Here is a 21,485-nt window from a genome sequence, read left to right as displayed (position 1 = left end):
TATGTCTTCTGAGGGATGTTAACAGGGGTTTGCCCAAAGTAAAACAACAAACCAGGTCTACAGTCAAAGAAAGCAAGGTGATTGCTGTCCCACGGGACTTCCTCGAAGACTGGGCATGTTAACATGCACTGTCAGCACCTAAGAGAGCACCAGAGGATGCAGCATTTTCCAGACTCGTGTGGCCACTCTTTCTAGAGTGGTATCTCCTTGGACTGACTAGTCTTTGAGGACAATGCATCAAAAAATAATGAGTTAAAGCATGACAAAAGCGAGACTTTGCCCAGGGTTGATCTCCAGAGAGATTGTGAAGATGCTTTTGGAACGCTTGCATCTTCCCACTCAGATCCCTTCTCAGGGCTTCCACCTCCTTCCACCACAAGCCCTCTCCACTCGCCACTTCTAGCGCACACTATTTTGGAAAGAATCTGCTGAACTCAACAGCATTAGATTGGCACCTCTTCCACTGTTTATTCTGTTTACTTGGAAAGCATCTCCCTTTACTATAATTCTACTCATTCAAGGCCAACCTAAGTCACTTCCCCCAGGAAGCCTTCTTTGACTCCTGCCCTTAACCCCGGTGGAAATAATAGTTCTTTTTTCTTCTCTGAACTTTGTCTGCAAGTTTCTATCTACTTTAAATTATAGTTGTTTGTGTGTTGTCTCGCCTTCACTAGTTGATATACTCCTTCCCTAATCCTTTTTTTTTTTTTTTTTTTTTTTTTTTTTGAGACAGAGTCTCGCTGTCACCCAGGCTGGAGTGCAGTGGCGCGATCTCTGCTCACTGAAAGCCCCGCCTCCCAGGTTCACGCCATTCTCCTGCCTCAGCCTCCCGAGTAGCTGGGACTACAGGCGCCCGCCACCACGCCCGGCTAATTTTTTGTATTTTTAATAGAGACCGGGTTTCACTGTGTTAGCCAGGATGGTCTCGATCTCCTGACCTCGTGATCCGCCTGCCTCGGCCTCCCAAAGTGCTGGGATTACAGGCGTGAGCCACCGCGCCCAGCCTCCTTCCCTAATCCTTTCATACCTAAACTCAGCCTCACAAGGTACAGGAAAGTAGAACAGGCAGTTATAATTATAATCACCACGTGGAAACAATATAGCTTCGTAGTTAAGAGAGAAGCTGCTGGAGCCAGACTACCTGAGTTCATATCCTGGCTTTAGCTACTATATTATTATTATGTAACCTTGGGCAAATTATGTAACATCTCTGGTTCTCAGTTCTTCCCCTGTGAAATGGTGATAATAGCAGTACCTTCCTCAGAGGCTGCTTGAAAGGAATAAGTGAAGTAATGCTCAGAATGCTACCTAAATCTACAAGCATTTAGTACAAGTCCTAGAGAGTTTAGAAGTGGCCATGTCAGAATTTTTCAGATTGATGTCATTTTTTTCCTTCACTATGTTATCTTTCAAAATTGCTCATCCATTCATAATGTTTATTGAGCTCATAAATAAGCCAGGTGTGACTCCAGCCAGCTGAAAAACAAGACAGACAAGGCCCTGAATTCGAGATCCTTCCACACTCTAGCAAGGAGAAAAAGGAGGCAGAAGGGCGTTGAGGCAAAAGTAAAATAAACAGAAAAGATAGCAAACATGCTGTTTTTTCGTTTATTCTCATGTCATACCCTCCAGCCAAATGATTTATTATGCGATTCTATTTTGGCCAAAACTATACTCAAAATGCTTTCTGTTTTATTTAAACTGTATTTTTAGAGCTCAACATTTGTTTAGGACGCTTGCCTCGTCTCACCAATTTCTTCAGAGAATGAACAAGGAATCACTCCAGAATTTTGTATAAATATCTTGTACATGGATTTTGGATGAACCCTCTCCAACCTCCAGCCTAAACCCAGGTGCATCCCCAGTGGCTGACATGTGACTTAAAAAAAGAACATTCCTGACTTGGCATGCAACTGCTGTTTCTGGGCGCTCATAGTCTTTAAATTTGTTAGTAGAAGAGCATTTTATTGTGAGAAAGAGTTCAGCATCATTCAGAAAACTATAGACTTAACCACTCTCTCCCTTCTGGATTTCAGCTATTAAAAGAGTTGAATCTGATCCCATAGTTTGATTCCTGAGGAACTTTGGAAATGATGTTTCAGCATCTAGTGAAATAGCCATTCACCCTCTTTCCTGTCTTTAGGATAGGTTTTCCGTCCATGAAAAATATTTTCTTCAATTTGATTTTTTTTATGTTGATACATAAAGGCTTTTTGTTAATGTCACTAACTCATGCCCCTTAATCATTTTTGTCCTTCTTACAGTCTTCTACCTTGGTTTTTAAATCACAACTTTTTATGTTTCTGCTCCACCATGTCTGGGGACATACACAGGCCACGTGAAGAGAACCATGGTGGTGGTGGTGGTAGCATGTGTATGGAGAAGAAGGGAGAGACCTGAGGATGGAAAGCGATGGAATGAAAAGTTCAAGTTGTGAGCATCCACCCACCTCCCCAGAATGGTTGAAACGCTTTGGCCTTAAGAAGTAAAATTTATATCCTTGACCAGAAGCAGCTGAAATTCCAGCCAAAGCTTTCAGACTTTCCTTTGCCTGTATTTCTCTAAATAATGGTCTTTGTCAACCCGAAAATCTGGTAAGTTGGAAAGTAAGTTTATTAAAACTAAAATGATGCAAAGATTAAAATCAGAAATAAATGAGGTCTCAATTAGTAAATCTTATCTCAAATTGAAGGATGGAGAATCCTTTTCCATGGAAAGAACTTCCACAGTGGCCAGGTTAGCCAAGATCTACTGCCACAGTTGCCCACTGAATTCTTGTGGGAAATAAGCCACTGACTCTAGAGCACCTAAGACAGTGATACCAACAGGTAGGCAGGTTAAGCAGTAGAACCTTTATTTAAGTGAAACAGTTTATAAAACTCTAAACTCTAACAAGCCAATAGCAGAGCTGCTTGGTTTGAAGGGCCCAGAGTCCTCACTGCCCATCCCACACTCCGTCATTGGAGCTTCATTTCTACCCAGAACCCTAGGGCTTCTAAAGAGTAAGTTTAAAAATTCACTGATCTAATCTAATTTCACCCTTGAAAATTCTCCAGAAGACACTGAGGCACAGAGATTAAGTGTGATCCACGAACTAGTAAGTAGCATGGCCAAAAATCCTCCCAAAAGAAACTATGTTGCCTTTTTCCACATATATAATATTTATGTTCTAAGACTGCCCTTTTAGTAGGAAAAAGAAGTTGGGATCATCAACGTGCCGAGAAAAATTCAAAAATGTGTCCAAGTTCAACGAATGGGCACTAGCAAATAAGGACATCTAATATCTTGGGAAACTTAACTTGGAGAAACACAAAACATCCGCTGTATAAGTTAAAGTTTCATTTGATGATTCTGCAGTGAAAACAGCAAAATTACAGAAATTTTTTTAGCTACTATCCATAAATGTGTCAGGCACAAAATCAAACCACTCTAAAATAATGTGAAATCCATTCAGTTTTAAGTACAGCAAAACATAGCCGCCTTTGTGTGAGGTGTGGGAGACACGCAACCCAAATGTGCTCCTTGGGTTAGTAACTTAAGCTAGGAATTCATGAAAAAAGTGTGAGGAGCCTACGAGAGTGTTGAGCAAAAGACATTGTGAGACACATTGATAGAATAGTCATATGATTAACAAACTGTCACATCAAACTTTTCTACAACGTGGGAACACTTTGACACTTCATATTTTTAAGACTGACATTTTGATTCATTACTGTAAATAGCACTTTGGGTTAAATATTGTGACAAGGAACAGATCATATATATGTACATATATATGCACTCTATATATTACTTGTGTATATTTTTTCTAGCTCTGTAACATTTTATAATATACGAAACCTTTTCCTACTTTGACAGTTTGAGCCAGTATGTAAACAGGCTATTTTACTGCTAAAGTACCCATTTCTATGACAAGTAGGCAGATGGACTTTCCTCATTTCTCAGAAAGTCTATAAAGCAGAGGGATTTCAAGAGTAATGGAATGACTTCTAAACAAATTCTGAAAACTCCTGGTAAGTGATTTTACCAGGGTGTTTTACCTTACTACATCTGAGTTCACAAAATCATTATGACGATCATACACAAAATGTCTCTTCTAGCCAGGCGCGGTGGCTCACGCCTGTAATCCCAGCACTTTGGGAGGCTGAGGCGGGTAGATCACAAGGTCAGGAGTTCGAGACCAGCATGGCCAATATGGTGAAACCCTGTCTTTACTAAAAATACAAAAATTAGCCAGGTGTGGTGGCGGGTGCCTGTAGGCCCAGCTACTCGGGAGGCTGAGGCAGGAGGATCGCTTGAACCTAGGAGGTGGAGGTTGCAGTGAGCCGAGATCACGCCACTGCACTCTAGCCTAGTGACAGAGCAAGACTCTGTCTAAAAAAAAAAAAGAAAAACAAAAAAATATATATATACATATGTCTCTTCTGTCTTCGGGGTGCTCCCAATCTACTGGAAGAAACAGACACATACATCTGAAATTCTAAAGAAAGCAGACAGGTTTGAATTGAGGAAGGTACAAAGTGATGCTTTTATTTCCTTTTTGTCCTCTCTCTCTCTCTCTCTGTGTGTGTGTGTGTGTGTGTGTGTGTGTTCACGATTAATGTTCCCAGGGACATTGTTCACTGTAAACCGATTCAATTGAATTAAGCAAAGTGTGGGTATCAATGAGGGCTGAAGAAATTTAGAAAGTTTACAAAGTGCCCAGATTCCTAAGACAAAGTTTCTTCTGAAAGAAACTATAAAGATAGTGTTTGGTTTCCATCTAACTTCAAATAATATAATTTTCTAAAGTTTCACTTTGCCTAAAACTGTAAAAGAAAAGATAAAACATCCATTCCTCCCCACTAAAAACCCAAGTTTCAATATCAACTTTTCTTCGGTAATTCCAAAGTTATTGTATACATTGAAAATACAGAAAACTTTGTTTTAAAAACCATAAAGCCAACACACAGAGACACGCATATAAAGTACAGAAATAGGCCCACATGCATCTTTGTCTTACATATTCAACTTTCCCTCTGGACATTATGCCATTATTATTCAAATTATTTTCCTCCTTAAAAGCCTGGAAAGGTACAAAAAAGAAGCATGAAACCTGTATTTAACAAGATGTTACATTCACTACAGATCAGCTGTGCCTCCGTACTGAAATTTAAATTAGTCAATGGTGTTCTTCCTGAGAATATACATTAAAAAAAGAAGACTGCTTGGCATTTGTGTGTGTGTGTAATTTTTTTTTTTTTCAGAAAGAATGTAGAATGTTATCAACAAACCTCATCTAAATCATATAAAAGTTAGGAAAGTATAATGAATATCATCTAATGAATATGGCAAACATTGAGAAAACCTACAGAACATCAATATCAGACAAAATCTGGGTTTTAGTTGTAGCATTTAAAAATTCTTGCATCCCTTTTTTGAAACCCAAAAAAAAAAAAAAACAGTGGTCTAGTTTTGTTCTCAGCTTAATTAGTCAATTCATTTAGGGCAGAGTGCCTTTTTCTTTACCTTACATATGTGCCTAAATTTGTTAAAAGTTAAAGGAGTCTTACAAACTAGTTCAAGGCTTATTTCAAATTAAGGAAATTAAAGAAGACAGAAATGCAGTATTTTCCTTCTGGCTTTACTGAAAGCAAATCAGCTAAAGTGTTACCCAAAGCATAACAGCATTTAAACCTGAGGCCCCGTAATTCTTTTCCCAAACTCGTAAGGAGGTAGGTTATAACATAAAAAGACTGAAGACTCCTCAGCAGAAGGCTGAACCACTGTCAATGAAGTAAGACCTCTTCGGTATGTAGTGGGGGAAAGTAGAAGTAACATTACAATATTTGAAGACAAAAGATCTAAATGCAAATCAAATCTCCATCACTTGTTCCTAGAGGTAAATTTGAGCAGTCGATTGAATTTTTTTCTTCATTGTAAAATGAGGATGATAATAGACAGTGTATTGGGTTTATGAAAAATAATCATACATAAGAATTCTTAACAAAATCTAATTTGGTGAGAACATTTTTCCACAAAATCATCATTTATTTTCACCAGCAATTAGTAAATATTTTTTAGAAGTCATCTGAATCCAACTAAGTTCAACTCAACAAAAACTTACTAGATGCTCATCCTGTGTTTAGATCTCTTCCAGGTGCCTGATTAAAAGGCAGGGAAAGAATAAAAAGTGGAAGGGAGAAAGACCCATTTAAGTCACAATTTCTGCTCCTGAGGACCCTGTAATCTTGTGGCAGAGACCACATTTCACATATAAACTATTGGAAAAATACTTGACATCATAAAGTACTCCAAAAAAAGCATGGTACTGACAGTGAACGGCTCTTGTGGAAGTTTTAGGTGAGGTCTTACGTGAGGCCAGAAAAGGGTTCAGAGCAGTGAGAACACGGCATTATGATTATTTTTCCCAGCCCCTTTAAGCATTCACTTCTCAAGGAACCCATCTGCGGAATCTGATAAGAAACATTCTCCCCCAGAAAAGTTTCTGTGGATGGACATGCTTAGTGGCCCCTTGGCCATTTACTCTGGGCTTCTTACTCCCCTTCACTTTCCCGTCCCTGCCTCTGCACTGAGTTACTCTCCGTGTCTTCACCTTCTCTGCCCCCTTCTAGGCACAGCAGTGTCACCAGCCCATCCCTCTGCAGCTTTCAGGGCTGAAGAGCCCGCTCAGGCAGGGCTCAGTGCCGCACAGCTGGAACATCACCAAGCAGGGAAACAAGACCTGACCTCCTCTCCCAGCCTTCTCTCTATGCACTCTGTGGCCTTGAGCAAGTCACCTCCACACAATGCACCTCACTCTCCTCACACATCAAATGAGAGTACGGGATATTCACAAGCCCTTCTTGCTCCTAAACATTCAATGTCTGTGCCTCATCTACAGTTTCCAACAATTTCCAAGTGCTCACCAGTCACACAGCTCCTGAAGAGGCACTGACGTGACCACATCAACAGCTTCTATTGTGGGGAAGGTCAGTGACTCCTTCAGAAAATAGCTGATCTAAACAGAGCCCAAGGAGTGTCATGGCAACACCGCTCACAAGCTGCCAAAGGTGGGGAGGAAAAGCAGCCAATATGTGTGCGCAGCTGCCACATTTCAGAACAGCAATCAAATCTCGTTAATATCGTCTTGCTTAATACCAAGTCCCATAGATCATCAGCTATTTTTATTGTGTATTTAACAGATTTGTGTATTGTCTTCCCTGCCAGAATCTTCACAGTCCAATACAGAAGACTCTGCCATCACAGAGCCTTAAGACCTGAGGCCACCCAAGGTTAACTCAGGAGAAGGAGGAAGGGGAAGAAGCAAAAGTAATAGAAGAAAAATGACAAGGGGGGAGAAAATAATACACATTGAGGTCGAGGCTAGCTAGGGAAGAGGCAGGAGTAACATGTAATAAGTGCAAGTAAAAGCCAATGCTACAGACACTCAAGAAGGAGGCACCCAGGTTGCAGCTCTCCAAAGACTCAGATGTATGTGTGGAAAGGAGAGTGGAAGAGTTCAGTCTCCTGGTACACTCGGGTGAACACAAGTCCCCCAATGCCAATTTTGATCACAACTTCTGTCTATTTTCACAGTCTCTACAATCCATATCCCTTAGAAGAGTCATGCATGCTACTCTGCAGAGCCCTTTATCCGTGTTCTAGGAGGGAAGCATCTATCCACTACCGAGTGCCTTTTAGAGCTTACAGGTAAGGGCTTCTGCTAAATGTCCTATTTAGAAACAATCTGTCCCCCTCATGGAGGAATGGGAATTCTAGCTTTTGATGACTGACCAAGCTAAACTATGTGAAAACACCTGTCACAAGGCCTGTCACATAACAGACATGCAATGAATGCCTACTTCTTTCCATCTGTTTAATACAGCAGCAGCAGCACCTGTATCACCTTTATTCTTAGTGGTCTTCACAGAAACAAGGACTCCAGACAGAGCCTGTAGAGTCCTAAGAAGAGACTCAAGTGCCAACCATCTCTCCAATGCTTGGTGAGATGTGGGCACGATTTGCAGAACTGCCACGAACTATGCAGGCAAATTTAAGTAAGTCATTTCTTCCCTGGGGTGGGGGAGCTGGACTAGATAGGTTTTAACTTCCTTTCCAGTTTGGAAATTCTTTAAGCCTATAAGTCTCATATCCATCTCAGAAACAAGCAATAGGCAGAGAGAAAAACTATTGGAGAACATAGTCATTTGCTTCTCTACTGAGCACTATGTCTGGAGCCCTGTGCCAGGTGCTACAGGGAACTCAGAGAAGCAGAAAGTAATCCTTAAATTCAAAGCCTTTAAAATATGTATGAGGGATGAGATGGGGGTGGACACATGAAAAGATGGCAATACAAAATAAAGTTTAATTATAAAACAAAGTCTAAGGCTGAATTCCAGAGCCAAGGAGCGGACAGGGATGACTTACATGAGAAAAGGGGTATGTGCTGGTTTCTCAGGCAGGAAAGCAAGGCCCATGCATGGGAAAAGGGGTACGTGCTGGTTTCTCAGGCAGGAAAGCAAGGCCCACACAGGCAAAATGGAAGGGGGTGCATTTTATAAGAGCTGGCCCTCTGTGGTGGAAGGGTGATCAATATCTGGGATAGTTAAATCTCTTATTTGTTTTATGTCTTAGATTCCCTTAACATCCTATGTTTCATACGTTAAAAACTAGAATAATAATGCCCACCCCACCTATCTTCATCATACTGCTCTGTGGATAGTAAGAAGAAAATAAAATAGGGACAGGACACCTGGGTCCCAGGCCTTGCTCCATTGCTGCTATTCTAGTGCCAGGATTTTGCTAAGTGGATAACCTGGCTGTGTGATAAGAGACTTTGTAGAATTTCAGCTAGAGTTCTTGAGGCTTCTTAAGAACTCTCTTGTTCAAAGCTCACATTTTGCAGGTAGAGTCTAGCGTTCACCAAAAGGAAGTAATTTCTCTCAACTACACTTGTCTATGATTGATGCCCAGTTCTTCAGACATGCCTGATATTTACCTGCTTCCAAGTCCTGCTGCAAGCTGGTTTTTGCCTGCCAGAGACTTACTCTTCAAGTCCTTGTAATATCTTACCGAAGTCCAATTAATAATCTTTCAAAGCCAACTCTTGCCTCTAGTTCTATAAGAAACCTCCAGTAGGAAACAGTTTTCCAAATTCTGTCTCTCTCAAAGTATAATTACTGAGCTCACACATCACACCAAGTCTTGACTGGCCCTGAATCAAACTCACCTCCACAGACCTGCCAACTCCCTCCTTCAATTTCTTAGCAAGCTACCTTGCTTGTAGGTGTTGAGTGAATGATTACTAAGTCACGTTGGTCTGAGAGCCACAGTTCGTGGATGCTCAGCCAAATATCTTCTAAAACATGCCATGTTGCCTGCCTCTGACAAGCCTAGAAACGTGCAATCCCCAGAGCAAGCAAAATGGTTTCAGCCACCTCCACATCCATCAAGCTTTTTACTAGACCAGCTGAACATGCAGCAAAGGAGAAGAGGCATAAAGGAAAGGAGAGGAAGAGCAAAGGGCATGGACTGCAAATTGGATGAACAGCCATGCTTGTGAGCTCAGGACCACTGGTATTATCATTCCAGTTTTACAAGTAAGAAATCTGCAGTGCAGCAATTCAACAGCTGGCCAAGGGCCTCATACAGAGTACCTGATGGAGCAAACAGGTCTCAGTGCTGCCACCTTTTTGGCTACTGCTTTTAACACTGTGGTAAAATGTTGTACAGACAGAATCTCAATACCTGCCATCTGGGGGTGGAGCCAAGATGGCCGAACAGGAACAGCTCCGGTCCACAGCTCCTAGCCTGAGCGACACAGAAGACGAGTGATTTCTGCATTTCTGTTTGAGGTATCGGTTTCATCTCACTAGGGAGTGCCAAACAGTGGGTGCAGGACAGTTGGTGAAGCGCACTGTGCGCGAGCCGAAGAAGGGCGAGGCATTGCCTCACTCGGGAGGCGCAAGGGGTCAGGGAGTTCCCTTTCCTAGTCAAAGAAAGGGGTAACAGACGGCACCTGGAATATTGGGTCAGTCCCACCCTAATACTGCGCTTTTCCAACGGGCCTGGAAAACGGCACACTAGGAGATTGTGTCCCGCACCTGGCTCGGAGGGTCCTATGCCCACGGAGTCTCGCTGATTGCTAGCACAGCAGTCTGAGATCAAGCTGCAAGGCTGCAGCGAGGCTGGGGGAGGGGCGCCCGCCATTGCCCAGGCTTGCTTAGGTAAACAAAGCAGCCAGGAAGCTTGAACTGGGTGGAGCCCACCACAGCTCAAGGAGGCCTGCCTGCCTCTGTAGGCTCCACCTCTGGGGGCAGGGCACAGACAAACAAAAAGTCAGCAGGAACCTCCACAGACTTAAATGTCCCTGTCTGACTGACAGCTTTCAAGAGAGTAGTGCTTCTCCCAGCACGAAGCTGGAGAACTGAGAACGGACAGACTGCCTCCTAAAGTGGGTCCCTCACCCCTGAGCAGCCTAACTGGGAGGCACCCCCCCAGTAGGGACAGACTGACACCTCACTCGGCCGGGTACTCCTCTGAGACAAAACTTCCAGAGGAACTATCAGACAGCTGAATTTGTGGTCTCACGAAAATCCGCTGTTCTGCAGCCACCGCTGCTGACACCCAGCCAAACAGGGTCTGGAGTGGACCTCTAGTAAACTCCAACAGAGGATCAATATCGTGAAAATGGCCATACTGCCCAAGGTAATTTATAGATTCAATGCCATCCCCATCAAGCCACCAATGACTTTCTTCACAGAATTGGAAAAAAACTACTTTAAAGTTCATATGGAACCAAAAAAGAGCCCGCATCGCCAAGTCAATCCTAAGCCAAAAGAACAAAGCTGGAGGCAACACGCTACCTGACTTCAAACTATACTACAAGGCTACAGTAACCAAAACAGCATGGTACTGGTACCACAACAGAGACATAGATCAATGGAACAGAACAGAGCCCTCAGAAATGATGCTGCATATCTACAACTATCTGATCTTTGACAAACCTGACAAAAACAAGAAATGGGGAAAGGATTCCCTATTTAATAAATGGTGCTGGGAAAACTGGCTAGCCATATGTAGAAAGCTGAAACTGGATCCCTTCCTTACACCTTATACAAAAATTAAATCAAGATGGATTAAAGACTTAAATGTTAGACCTAAAACCATTAAAATCCTACAAGAAAACCTAGGCAATACCATTCAGGACATAGGCGTGGGCAAGGACTTCATGTCTAAAACACCAAAAGCAATGGCAACAAAAGCCAAAATTGACAAATGGGATCTAATTAAACTAAAGAGCTTCTGCACAGCAAAAGAAACTACCATCAGAGTGAACAGGCAACCTACAGAATGGGAGAAAATTTTTGCAACCTACTCATCTGTCAAAGGGCTAATATCCAGAATCTACAATGAACTCAAACAAATTTACAACAAAAAAACAAACAACCCCATCAAAAAGTGGGCAAAGGACATGAACAGACACTTCTCAAAAGAAGACATTTATGCAGCCAAAAAACACATGAAGAAATGCTCATCATCACTGGCCATCAGAGAAATGCAAATCAAAACCACAGTGAGATACCATCTCACACCAGTTAGAATGGCCATCATTAAAAAGTCAGGAAACAACAGGTGCTGGAGAGGATGTGGAGAAATAGGAACACTTTTACACTGTTGGTGGGACTGTAAACTAGTTCAACCATTGTGGAAGTCAGTGTGGCGATTCCTCAGGGATCTAGAACTAGAAATCCCATTTGACCCAGCCATCCCATTACTGGGTATATACCCAAAGTACTATAAATCATGCTGCTATAAAGACACATGCACACGTATGTTTACTGAGGCACTATTCACAATAGCAAAGAGTTGGAATCAACCCAAATGTCCAACAACGATAGACTGGATTAAGAAAATGTGGCACATATACACCATGGAATACTATGCAGCCATAAAAAATGATGAGTTCATGTCCTTTGTAGGGACATGGATGAAACTGGAAAACATCATTCTCAGTAAACTATCGCAAGGACAAAAAACCAAACACCGCATGTTCTCACTCATAGGTGGGAATTGAACAATGAGAACTCATGGACACAGGAAGGGGAACATCACACTCCGGGGACTGTTGTGGGGTTGGGGGAGTGGGGAGGGACAGCATTAGGAGATATACCTAATGCTAAATGACGAGTTAATGGGTGCAGGAAATCAACATGGCACATGGATACATATGTAACAAACCTGCACATTGTGCACATGAACCCTAAAACCTAAAGTATAATACAAAAAAAAAAAAAAATACAAAAAAAAAAAATACCTGCCATCTGTGGGGCAGGCCCATTGAACCTACTGCAGCGGATAGGAGGCATCTGGAAAGAAAGAGCCACAGAAGCTACTTACAGCAAAGGTTGATACCGAGTTTATACTCAGCCAGTAAGATCTGAGTGAAAGCATGGCAGAAAGATTGATGAGACAGTGCTGTGTAACTCCAGAGGCAACCCCAGGCTCTTATCAAATGGGAATTTTAAAAAATCCCTTTAAACACACGAGGACTCAGATGCCAGCACACGTTTTGATGGCCCTAGCCAGACAGCAAAGGCATGTTGGCACCACTGTAATTTGTCCATTCACCAATATGCTTCCCAAAAAGCACCCATATGCTTTCTTTTAGGGTCCATATGTTTTTTTAGCAAGGAAACTAAAATATTTCATTAGTTTTGAGTAATTAATAATTACTTATTTCACAATAGTCACCCTCATTAAAAAGCAAAAATAACTGATTAAGCTGCAGGATCCTGGCTTTCAACTCAGGCTTTTTAAATTTTTTAAAAAAAATTCTTCTCCTCTAGGAATTGAGTAATAGGGTAAAGCAGCCAGTGTGGAAATATTCACACTACAGGGAATGAACAGTTATCACCCACAACCCAGCATTCCTCTTGACTGAGACATCGTGATTTAATGAAAAGAACATGGACTTTGGATCAGAAAGACTTAGAATCCAATCCCAGTTTGACCCCTTCTGAATAGTAACTTCTAAGGAAATGAAGGGTGTTAAAAAGATAAAGCCTGCTGGATCCCTTCAACCCAGTCTTCCATTATTCCCAAGGAGTGACTTCACAGCATCCCTGCCCCCCCGGACCCCGCTATCTCAAGGCATAGTACAGCATGCCCCAAGAATGCTGGCAGCATGCCAGTTATTGTCAGCACACCACGGCAATAGCCTTGAAATAGGGCGAGGGCCTAAGCGAATGTTTCTCAAACACTAATGAGCATATGAACTACCTGGGGATCTTGTTAAAATAGAGATTCTCATTCAGAAGTTCTAGAGTATGATCTGAGATTTGCATTTCTAACGAGCTCCCAGGTAATGCTGATGCTTCTGGTCCTCAGACCAAACTTTGGGAAGCAAGAGCCTCACAACTGTCAAGGTGAAGTTAGGAAATAGAATCTTGAAAAGCAGAACATCTGTGCCTGTCTCATTGGGCTGTGATAAGGATCATTAATCAGATGGGTGATAATATTTTTGTATATTGAACAGCACACTGGTATAGTCCTATCAAAAAGGTATGGTTTTGGCCAGGCATGGTGGCTCACACTTGTAATCCCAGCACTTTGGGAGGCCGAGGCAGATGGATCACCTGAGGTCAGGAGTTAGAGACCAGCTTGGCCAACATGGTGAAACCTCGTCTCTACTAAAAATACAAAAAATTAGCCGGGTGTGGTGGCTCATGCCTGTAATCCCAGCTACTACAGAGGCTGCAGCAGGAGAATCGCTTGAACCCAGGAGGCAGAGGTTGCACTGAGCCAAGGTTATGCTGTTGCACTCCAGCCTGAGCAATAACAGCAAAACTCCATCTCAAAAAAAAAAAAAAAAAAAAAAAAAAAGGGTATGGTTTCTATTACAGACAACAAACCTGAGACCCAAGTAAATCAAGTAACTTATCTAAGGCCATACAACTAATCCTGCTGACCTTCAAATACAGGTTTATCTGCCTGTCAAGCCTATCAGTATGAGTATATGCCAACGGGAAGGTATGAAATAAAAGTAGATACTACTGTAGATTGCTGGTATAAAGCCTCGTTCTTATTTTGCCATTTTTCTCAGGGAGTCATTAACCTGCTGTGTGAATTTTAGTGAGTCTTACCCCTTCTAACCACCTCCATTTCTGCATCTGCAAGGTGAAGGTACTGCCATTGACAAACTCTGAGGCCTCTTCCATCTCTGACACTGCCTTTCACTCTTCTGGCCCCCCCACACACTCACAGTGGGTCATCAGGTGCTAAGTTTTAGCTTCACACATGTGGCAGTCATTACAACTTGGCAGCATCCAAATTCTAGCTGCTCACATCTGCATTTGTGCTGATTTGTGCATGGTCAGAAGTTATCTCTGTTAAAAGTCTCATGCTCAATATAATGGGGGGTGGGCCGGGGTGAGGGGAACAAAATAGATGCCCCAAAGCACTGAAATTCTAATTTAGTTGAAAACTCAGTATGATCAGGGCACTATGACCCTCACTACTCTTCATCTCCTCATCTCACTTATCAAATAAAGATATTGAGAACACTAACCTGACAGAAGTTTGAAGAACAAGAAAAAAACTGAGTTATGCATAATGTGTTTCATATGATTATCTAACTTTTTTTATTCTTTCTTAAGGAGCCAGATAAACATGTAGTTAATGAATTATGATATGAAGTAATTCACAATGTATGATCTTGTCCGTTCCTAAAATCCCATAGTACACATTCTCTGTATTCCTCTGGGGCCCATCTACCATTTTCTACCAGAAATTTCCATGGTTTATGAACTTGCGTCACTGTCTCTATTTGTCTTCAATGTTATCTCTGGAGGTATTCACATATTTTGGAGTAAATCCGGATTTAAATCCAGATTTTATATTTATTAGCTGTAAAACTTTGGGCAAATCACTCAACCTCTCTGAGCACCTACCAATTTTCTATTTTATAGGATTATATACAATAATGTATTGAGATGTCTAGCATTTAGCAAATTCTGGATTAAATTTGAATTTGAATGCATGAGTGAATGAATGAAGTAGAATAAGAGTTTCAATATTAAAATATCACTCAATAGTTTGAGACACATACACGCCAAGAGTCAGGCTACAAAACGAGCCTAACACTCAGAGTATAACAATAGGTGACCACGGGAAAATCCAACAGCAAAAGGAAATATATGCCACTCAAATGTCATCTCATACTTCCCACATAGAATGAAAACTTTTGCTTAACTCATGGATGGCCTTCAGAGCATCTACAAACCTCCTAAACTTGTTGATTGCACTTTCTGAAGTTCTGCATTTTCCAACTATTTCATAAATTCATCTGAGTTTCTGAAAATTCAATAATCCTCACATCTGCCCCAAACACAGGATCATGTGTATGCACGTACATACACACACGTATATTAAGAACTACTACTTTAGGCCAGGCATGGTGGCTCATACCTGTAATCCCAGCACTTTGGTAGACTGAGGTGGGTGGACTCCTGAGGTCAGGAGTTCGAGACCAGCCTGAACAATATGGTGAAACCCCATCTCTACTTAAAAAAAAAAAGAAAAAAAAAAATTAGCTGGGCGTGGGGGTGTGCACCTGTAGTCCCAGCTACTTGGGAGGCTGAGACAGGAGAATTGCTTAAACCTGGAAGGCGGAGGCTGCAGTGAACCAAGATCATGCCACTGCACTCCAGCCTGGGTGACAGAGCAAGACTCCATCTCCAAAAAAAAAAAAAAAAAAGAATTGCTACTTTAGGCAGGTCTCTGGACAGAAAGGGACTGTCAAATAAAAGAGAAAAAGGAGATTTAACAAAGTAAGGCTGAAAGTTGCAAACATACTGTTTAGAAAGTATAGGTAGTGGAACTTATAATGATGACCATCTCAAACCAGAAAAACGGGCTCTGAATTCAAGGCCTGGCTTGGCTGCAAATTCGCTACGGGTCCTTGGGCAAATCTGAGGCTCATTAAAATCAGAGGGTTCCTTTGACATCATCTATGCCACCCTCCTCCTCCCATCTCACAGATGGAGAAAGTGCAGCTCAGAGGAAAGTTAGGCATTCACTAAATTCATAGCAAATTAATTAGAGCCAGGATTTGAACCTCAGACTCAGTCAACTGATTTCTACTCTACGACTCTACGAACCTCTGTACTGTGAGGTTCAAGGTAAGCGTGTAGGTCCAGTGGTCTCTAAGTACCTTCTATCGGATGGGTAACAATTACTACACTCTTCTCCAGACCTGGAAGTCCCCTGTACATGTGAGTTTCATTTTGGCAATGATTATACTAGCTGTTTCTCAGTCCCAGCCCACTCCCACAAGAATAAGGCAGAAGGGTCTGAAATAAGAGAGAAGGGTCTGAAAGGGTGAGAGACACTGCTATTAATGCTGTGTAGCCCAACAGTTGGGAATTGCAGGCCTTGAACTAGACTTCATTGTGTTGGCTATTATTCTTCTGTCCTCTTGCTTATTAAGTCCCTCATCTGTCTTCTTTTTTTTAATGTTCCCCAACAATGTGCTGTAAACAGGAGCTCATTCTCAGATTCCTATAATTCACTGGTTCAGAAAAGGGCAGGAGGCAGGTGGAGGAGAGTGATGATGTCAGCATCAAACAACCTCTTACAGGAAGAACTGCAAGGGAATCCACAGTCTTTTAATAAACACAGAGAGCAGAAGGTAGCCAGAACCCTCTGTGCCACGTCTTCATGAAATTAATGAAGATACCTGGAGTCCATTTATGTTTTAAGGATATCTCACATCCCCATGCTGAAAATGAAATTGGTTTTGCCTGGAAGATAATGGCCTTTTAAGAACTAAGAAGTGAAAGGATAGTTTATAGAAAAAGAGTTCTCTACTTAAAGATACAACTATGGAGTCAGAAGAATTCTAGTCCAAGACCAGTCAAAAACACTTTAGACAAATCAGATTCCCTCCCAGACGTTAAAATCTCCAGCTGTGAAATGAAATAATTTGTTTAGATTACTTGGTAAAGTCCCCTCTGGCTTTGACATTCTGATCTCCTTTACAGATCCAATGATTTGCTCTGGAAAAATCAAATAATGGAAGAAGCATCCACCTCTTCCTAACAGTCTTAATAGGGGGGAAGTTTACCAGATCATCTCATAAGACCCAGATCAGGGAACAATGTCACAGAGTAAAGAAACGTGGAGGAAGACAGCTTTTCTTCCCTAACAAGGAATTGCAAGTTGCTGGAGTAAGGGACTACTGCTACCAGTGTATAAATGCCCATTCTTACAGTATACATAATAAAAGTCATTAACTGCATGTCTGGTATGTAAAAGAAGCAAAAGCTAAGCAGAAAAATAACTACTTTCCCACACTGGCTGTGCAGTAGAGTCATAGGACACTGTCCTATGATTTTGGAAACATGGCACCAGGAAAGAGAAGGGACTAGCTAGGAAATAAAATCATATATAAGAGAACATTTAACCAGAAGTAATGCCATGATCAACTGGTCCAACTTTGTCATTAGATGATGAAACAGACCTCATAGAGGGAAGGTGACTTGCCTAGGTGACACAGCCAGGTGACATTACAGCTGGGATTAGAAAAGGATTCTCATGGCTTCTGGTGCACATACCATACAACATACTGCTTTGCTCCCAAAAACAAAGTGATTCTATTCAGGTTATTACGGAGATAATTTCACTGATAACTACTGCTTCTACCTCCACTTCAAAAAACGGTAACTGATTAATTTTATTTAAAGCAGACTAGGACTGTTTCCACCAAATTATAATAAACAATTCACTCTGGCAATATAGACAAGTCCATGAGATTTAATTGGGTATTATTCATTCTTGCTAATGAATCACCCTGTGGAAAACAGGGATATTCAACCGTCTACAAGAGGCCAGAAGCCTGTTCTCGTTCAAGTACAGATCTTGCCTATTAAAGAACATTAGGTATCAGCTCTAAATAGTAAACAGGGTATACTGTTTCAGATTCCATGGAGTGCAGCTTTAAATAGATTTGGTTTGGAAATGGGACAGAGAACACACCGCAGTCAGTGGATCAACGTTGAGAGCAGAGAAAAACAATGATTACACTCATTAAGTGGGTACCTGTTGACACATTTACTGTCAAGTCTAATTATTTATTGAAACTGTTATTCTTTCTTCATTACTACCACTGATACCAATTATTGCCACAAGATTATTTTAAATTTCTACAGCATGCTCCCAGAATATTTACTTCTCCACCTCCCAAAGGTTACTTGAGAGGTGTCTATCATTCCCTCTCTACCATTCCCCACCTCCGAAATATAACAAAAAGAGAAAGAGAGAAAGTTCCTCTTTCTTGATAGTAATTTTTGTAACCTTTCAGGGCTTGCTTAAAACTCCTCTTGATAGTTTCAAGATGGGTTTCTGTGGGGACAGGGGATATAGCTAATTACTTTTCAAAGCTTATTCCATTAATATTTAACAATTGGCATCAGAGGGAAGGTTAGTGTGATAACTGCAGCTTCTAAATGAACAAGTTAGATCTCTGCCTCACAGAGCTGTCAAAAGCTATGATAGTAGGTATCTACAGTACATTCTTTTCTGATATATTTGTCCATAAAAATAAAACATTAGAAATAAGTTTTTTCAGGGTTATTTTGTGGACTAGAAAAGAAATAAAAGGTGGACAGGAGCCATTCTTACATTTTTTGCTACTATCTTTTTTAAAAACAATGTTCTCTTTTTCTGTGTTAGTTTGCTGAGAATGATGGCTTCCAAACACCGCATGTTATCACTCAGAAGTGGGAGTTGAAGGAGAACACATAGACACAGGGAGAGGAACATCACACATCGGGGCCTGTTGAGGGGTGGAGGGCAAGGGGAGGGAAAGCATTAGGACAAATACCTAATGCCTGCGGGGCTTAAAACCTGGATGATGGGTTGAGGTGCAGCAACCACCATGGCACATGTATACCTATGTAACAAACCTGCATGTTCTGCACATGTATCCAAGAACTTAAAGTAAAATAATAAGTAAATAAATAAAAAGAAAACTTCCTGGGTAAACTAGCTTATATTCCACTTGAAAAATAAATAAATAATAAAAAAATAAAAACAATGTTCTTTTTTTGTAGGAATAAGAAGAAAATCTAAATAACTTAAGTGGCTGTTATGTCTGGTTTAATTATAGAAATTTCATAGTCCATACATAACCTACCTTGTTTGCACATGTGTTCTTATTATATATATATGATATTAGCTTTGAAAATCATGTAAACCTAACACCTTAATTTCCTCTCAATTCTAAATTTTTGAAGTCCTACAAATTTGGGGCAATACTAACCAATTTTATTCTTCTCAAAGGTCTGTGCGACTAAAGTCATGGTTGCAGTTCAAGGTTATAGATATAATATACCAAAGGAATTAACAAAATATTCAGCGGAACACATGTGTATAGTACTCTAAATAACGATATCAAATCTTCTACAAAGTTGCTATTCTACATATCGACTACTTCACCTCTTTTTGGCTAAGTTCTGAAACATTACATAAAACACAGTAGAGCTCATTGGGAGGTACAGATTCAGCAGGTTAACTACAGGAGAAAAATCGCATCTGGCAAATTTTACAACTATGATGCTTCCTTTAAATGTTTTTTCTCGGTTGGCCTCCATTTTCTTGGAAAACTCAAGACAAATGTATTCTTCTGCCAAGGATTGGTGTCATTCCCAACGGTGCCCCAGGAGAGTGGCATTCAGATACAATGGATGCAAGGTTTCAAAAGACTAACTCAATTTTCTGTGTTCTTAGGATTTTCCTGTTGTGGCTTTGGATTCTAGCTCTTTGAGATGATTTTGTTTGGCAGCTAAGAGAGAGTGACTGACCCAGCCAGAAATATTTGGCCCCTTCAGAGCCAGGTAACACTGGCAGCATAGTGTAGTGAAAAATGAGCTCAATCAAGGGTTAGGAAACCAGGTAAAAAGCCCTCCTGCCACATACTAGTTGAGGATACAGTAAAATAATGGTTAAGCACATTCTACTCCATTGCATTTTATGGACACTTAAATACATACACATTAAATCTGAATCATCTGTGTGGCCCAGATTTTTGGTTTTGGTATTAAACCTTAAGGGCTATGAATTAAAAGGGAAAAAATAAATCAAAAAAACAAAAATAAAAAGAGAGGTCAGTTCACTGTCTTGGCCATTTTTCAGTTCTTTTCCTCATAAAGTACCTTTGTATTTCTTCTATTCTTTGTATTTCTTCTAAAATCAACATTACTGGCTCAGATGCCTATTAGTATTTCATAAACATGAAGACACGCCTCCTCTCTTACCTCAGATAGCTGGCTCCTGGAATGGATGGTTGACACAAGGTTCAGCCAACTGCAATGCTAGTATCTGCAAATGAGATAAGTAAAAATTACTTCCAGACAACAAACCTATATTTATTCATTAATAGTCATAACCTCTTATATCTACATAACGGTTTCTTGTTTTACAAAACATTTTCACATTCATTTCACCCCACAGGAACCCGATGAAGAAGCAGGAAGCGATGATTCTACTCACTTCATAGGTGAGGAAACAGAAGCTCGAAGAGGGACAGAAAGGATGAGAAGGGAACTAACACCATCCTCATGTTTAACTTCACAGAAACCATATAAAATGAATATTATTGTCCACATTTTACAGAAGTAGAAACTGAAGTTCATAAAAGGAAAGTAATTTGCCCAAGATTATACAGTTTAGTATCTGGCAGGGCATGAATTTGGAGCCAAAGTTTCTGCCTGCTGGTCCAGTAATCCTTCCTTTCTACTTTAGTTTTTCCTAGGTTATTAGGCTAGGGAAAGACAAAGACAAACAGCAACTCATTGTCTTAATCCACAAGGCTTGGTGGAGAGAGAAAATAAAATAAAACCAGCTAGGAAATGGGAAAAGTACATAGGATTTTGAGCCAGTCAGATTTCCTTTTACCAATGGCCTTAGGCAAGTTATTTAAACTCTGTGAAAGTCAATTTCTTCATATGTACATGAAGATTATGATATATACTCCATAGCCAAAGCTGCCCTTAGTTAAACTTTTTAAATAATATTTCTCTCCATTATTCCATGTATATGGTTATAGAGAGCAGTGATAACATTTCTTCTCATAAATCCACATTTATATGATCAAAAGATAACATTATAAGCACATTAGGCAAGAGAATATCTCTTTGACTTATGTTTCCTAGTTTTAAAACACCGAAATACTAATCTATGTCACTCTCACATGACCTCATCTAACAAGAGACAGACCAAAAACTTTTAAGATTTTAAAATCAAATGTTTCCTTGGCCCCTAAAAAAGCAAAACAGATACTGCTTTAGCTGAAAGACCTGCTGATGAATCACACATCATTTTCAACTTTGTGCCTATAATCATACCCTGGGTTCAGAGAGTTGGAGTTTCCACCAGACTCTAAGAACTAAGCAAATTTGTTTTAATAGAATGGATAGGTTTATTGAGAAATATAAGACTTCTAA

At 40.7% G+C, this 21,485-nt stretch overlaps 1 protein-coding gene across 6 annotated transcripts in view; it reads right to left on the bottom strand.

Annotated features, from left to right (window-relative positions):
* LPP (LIM domain containing preferred translocation partner in lipoma) overlaps window positions 1-21,485 on the bottom strand; it is a 721,973-nt gene that overhangs the window by 512,655 nt on the left and 187,833 nt on the right. For all 6 annotated transcript variants that reach the window (XM_063620511.1, XM_063620512.1, XM_063620510.1 and 3 more), the window contains one exon: window positions 20,298-20,361. The gene's annotated coding sequence lies outside the window, so the exon portion shown is untranslated. The remainder of the gene's footprint in view (window positions 1-20,297; window positions 20,362-21,485) is intronic.

This window comes from Symphalangus syndactylus, chromosome 17 (genome assembly GCF_028878055.3).
Source record: "Symphalangus syndactylus isolate Jambi chromosome 17, NHGRI_mSymSyn1-v2.1_pri, whole genome shotgun sequence".
Lineage (NCBI taxonomy): Eukaryota > Metazoa > Chordata > Mammalia > Primates > Hylobatidae > Symphalangus > Symphalangus syndactylus.
This window is presented reverse-complemented; position numbering and strand designations above follow the sequence as displayed.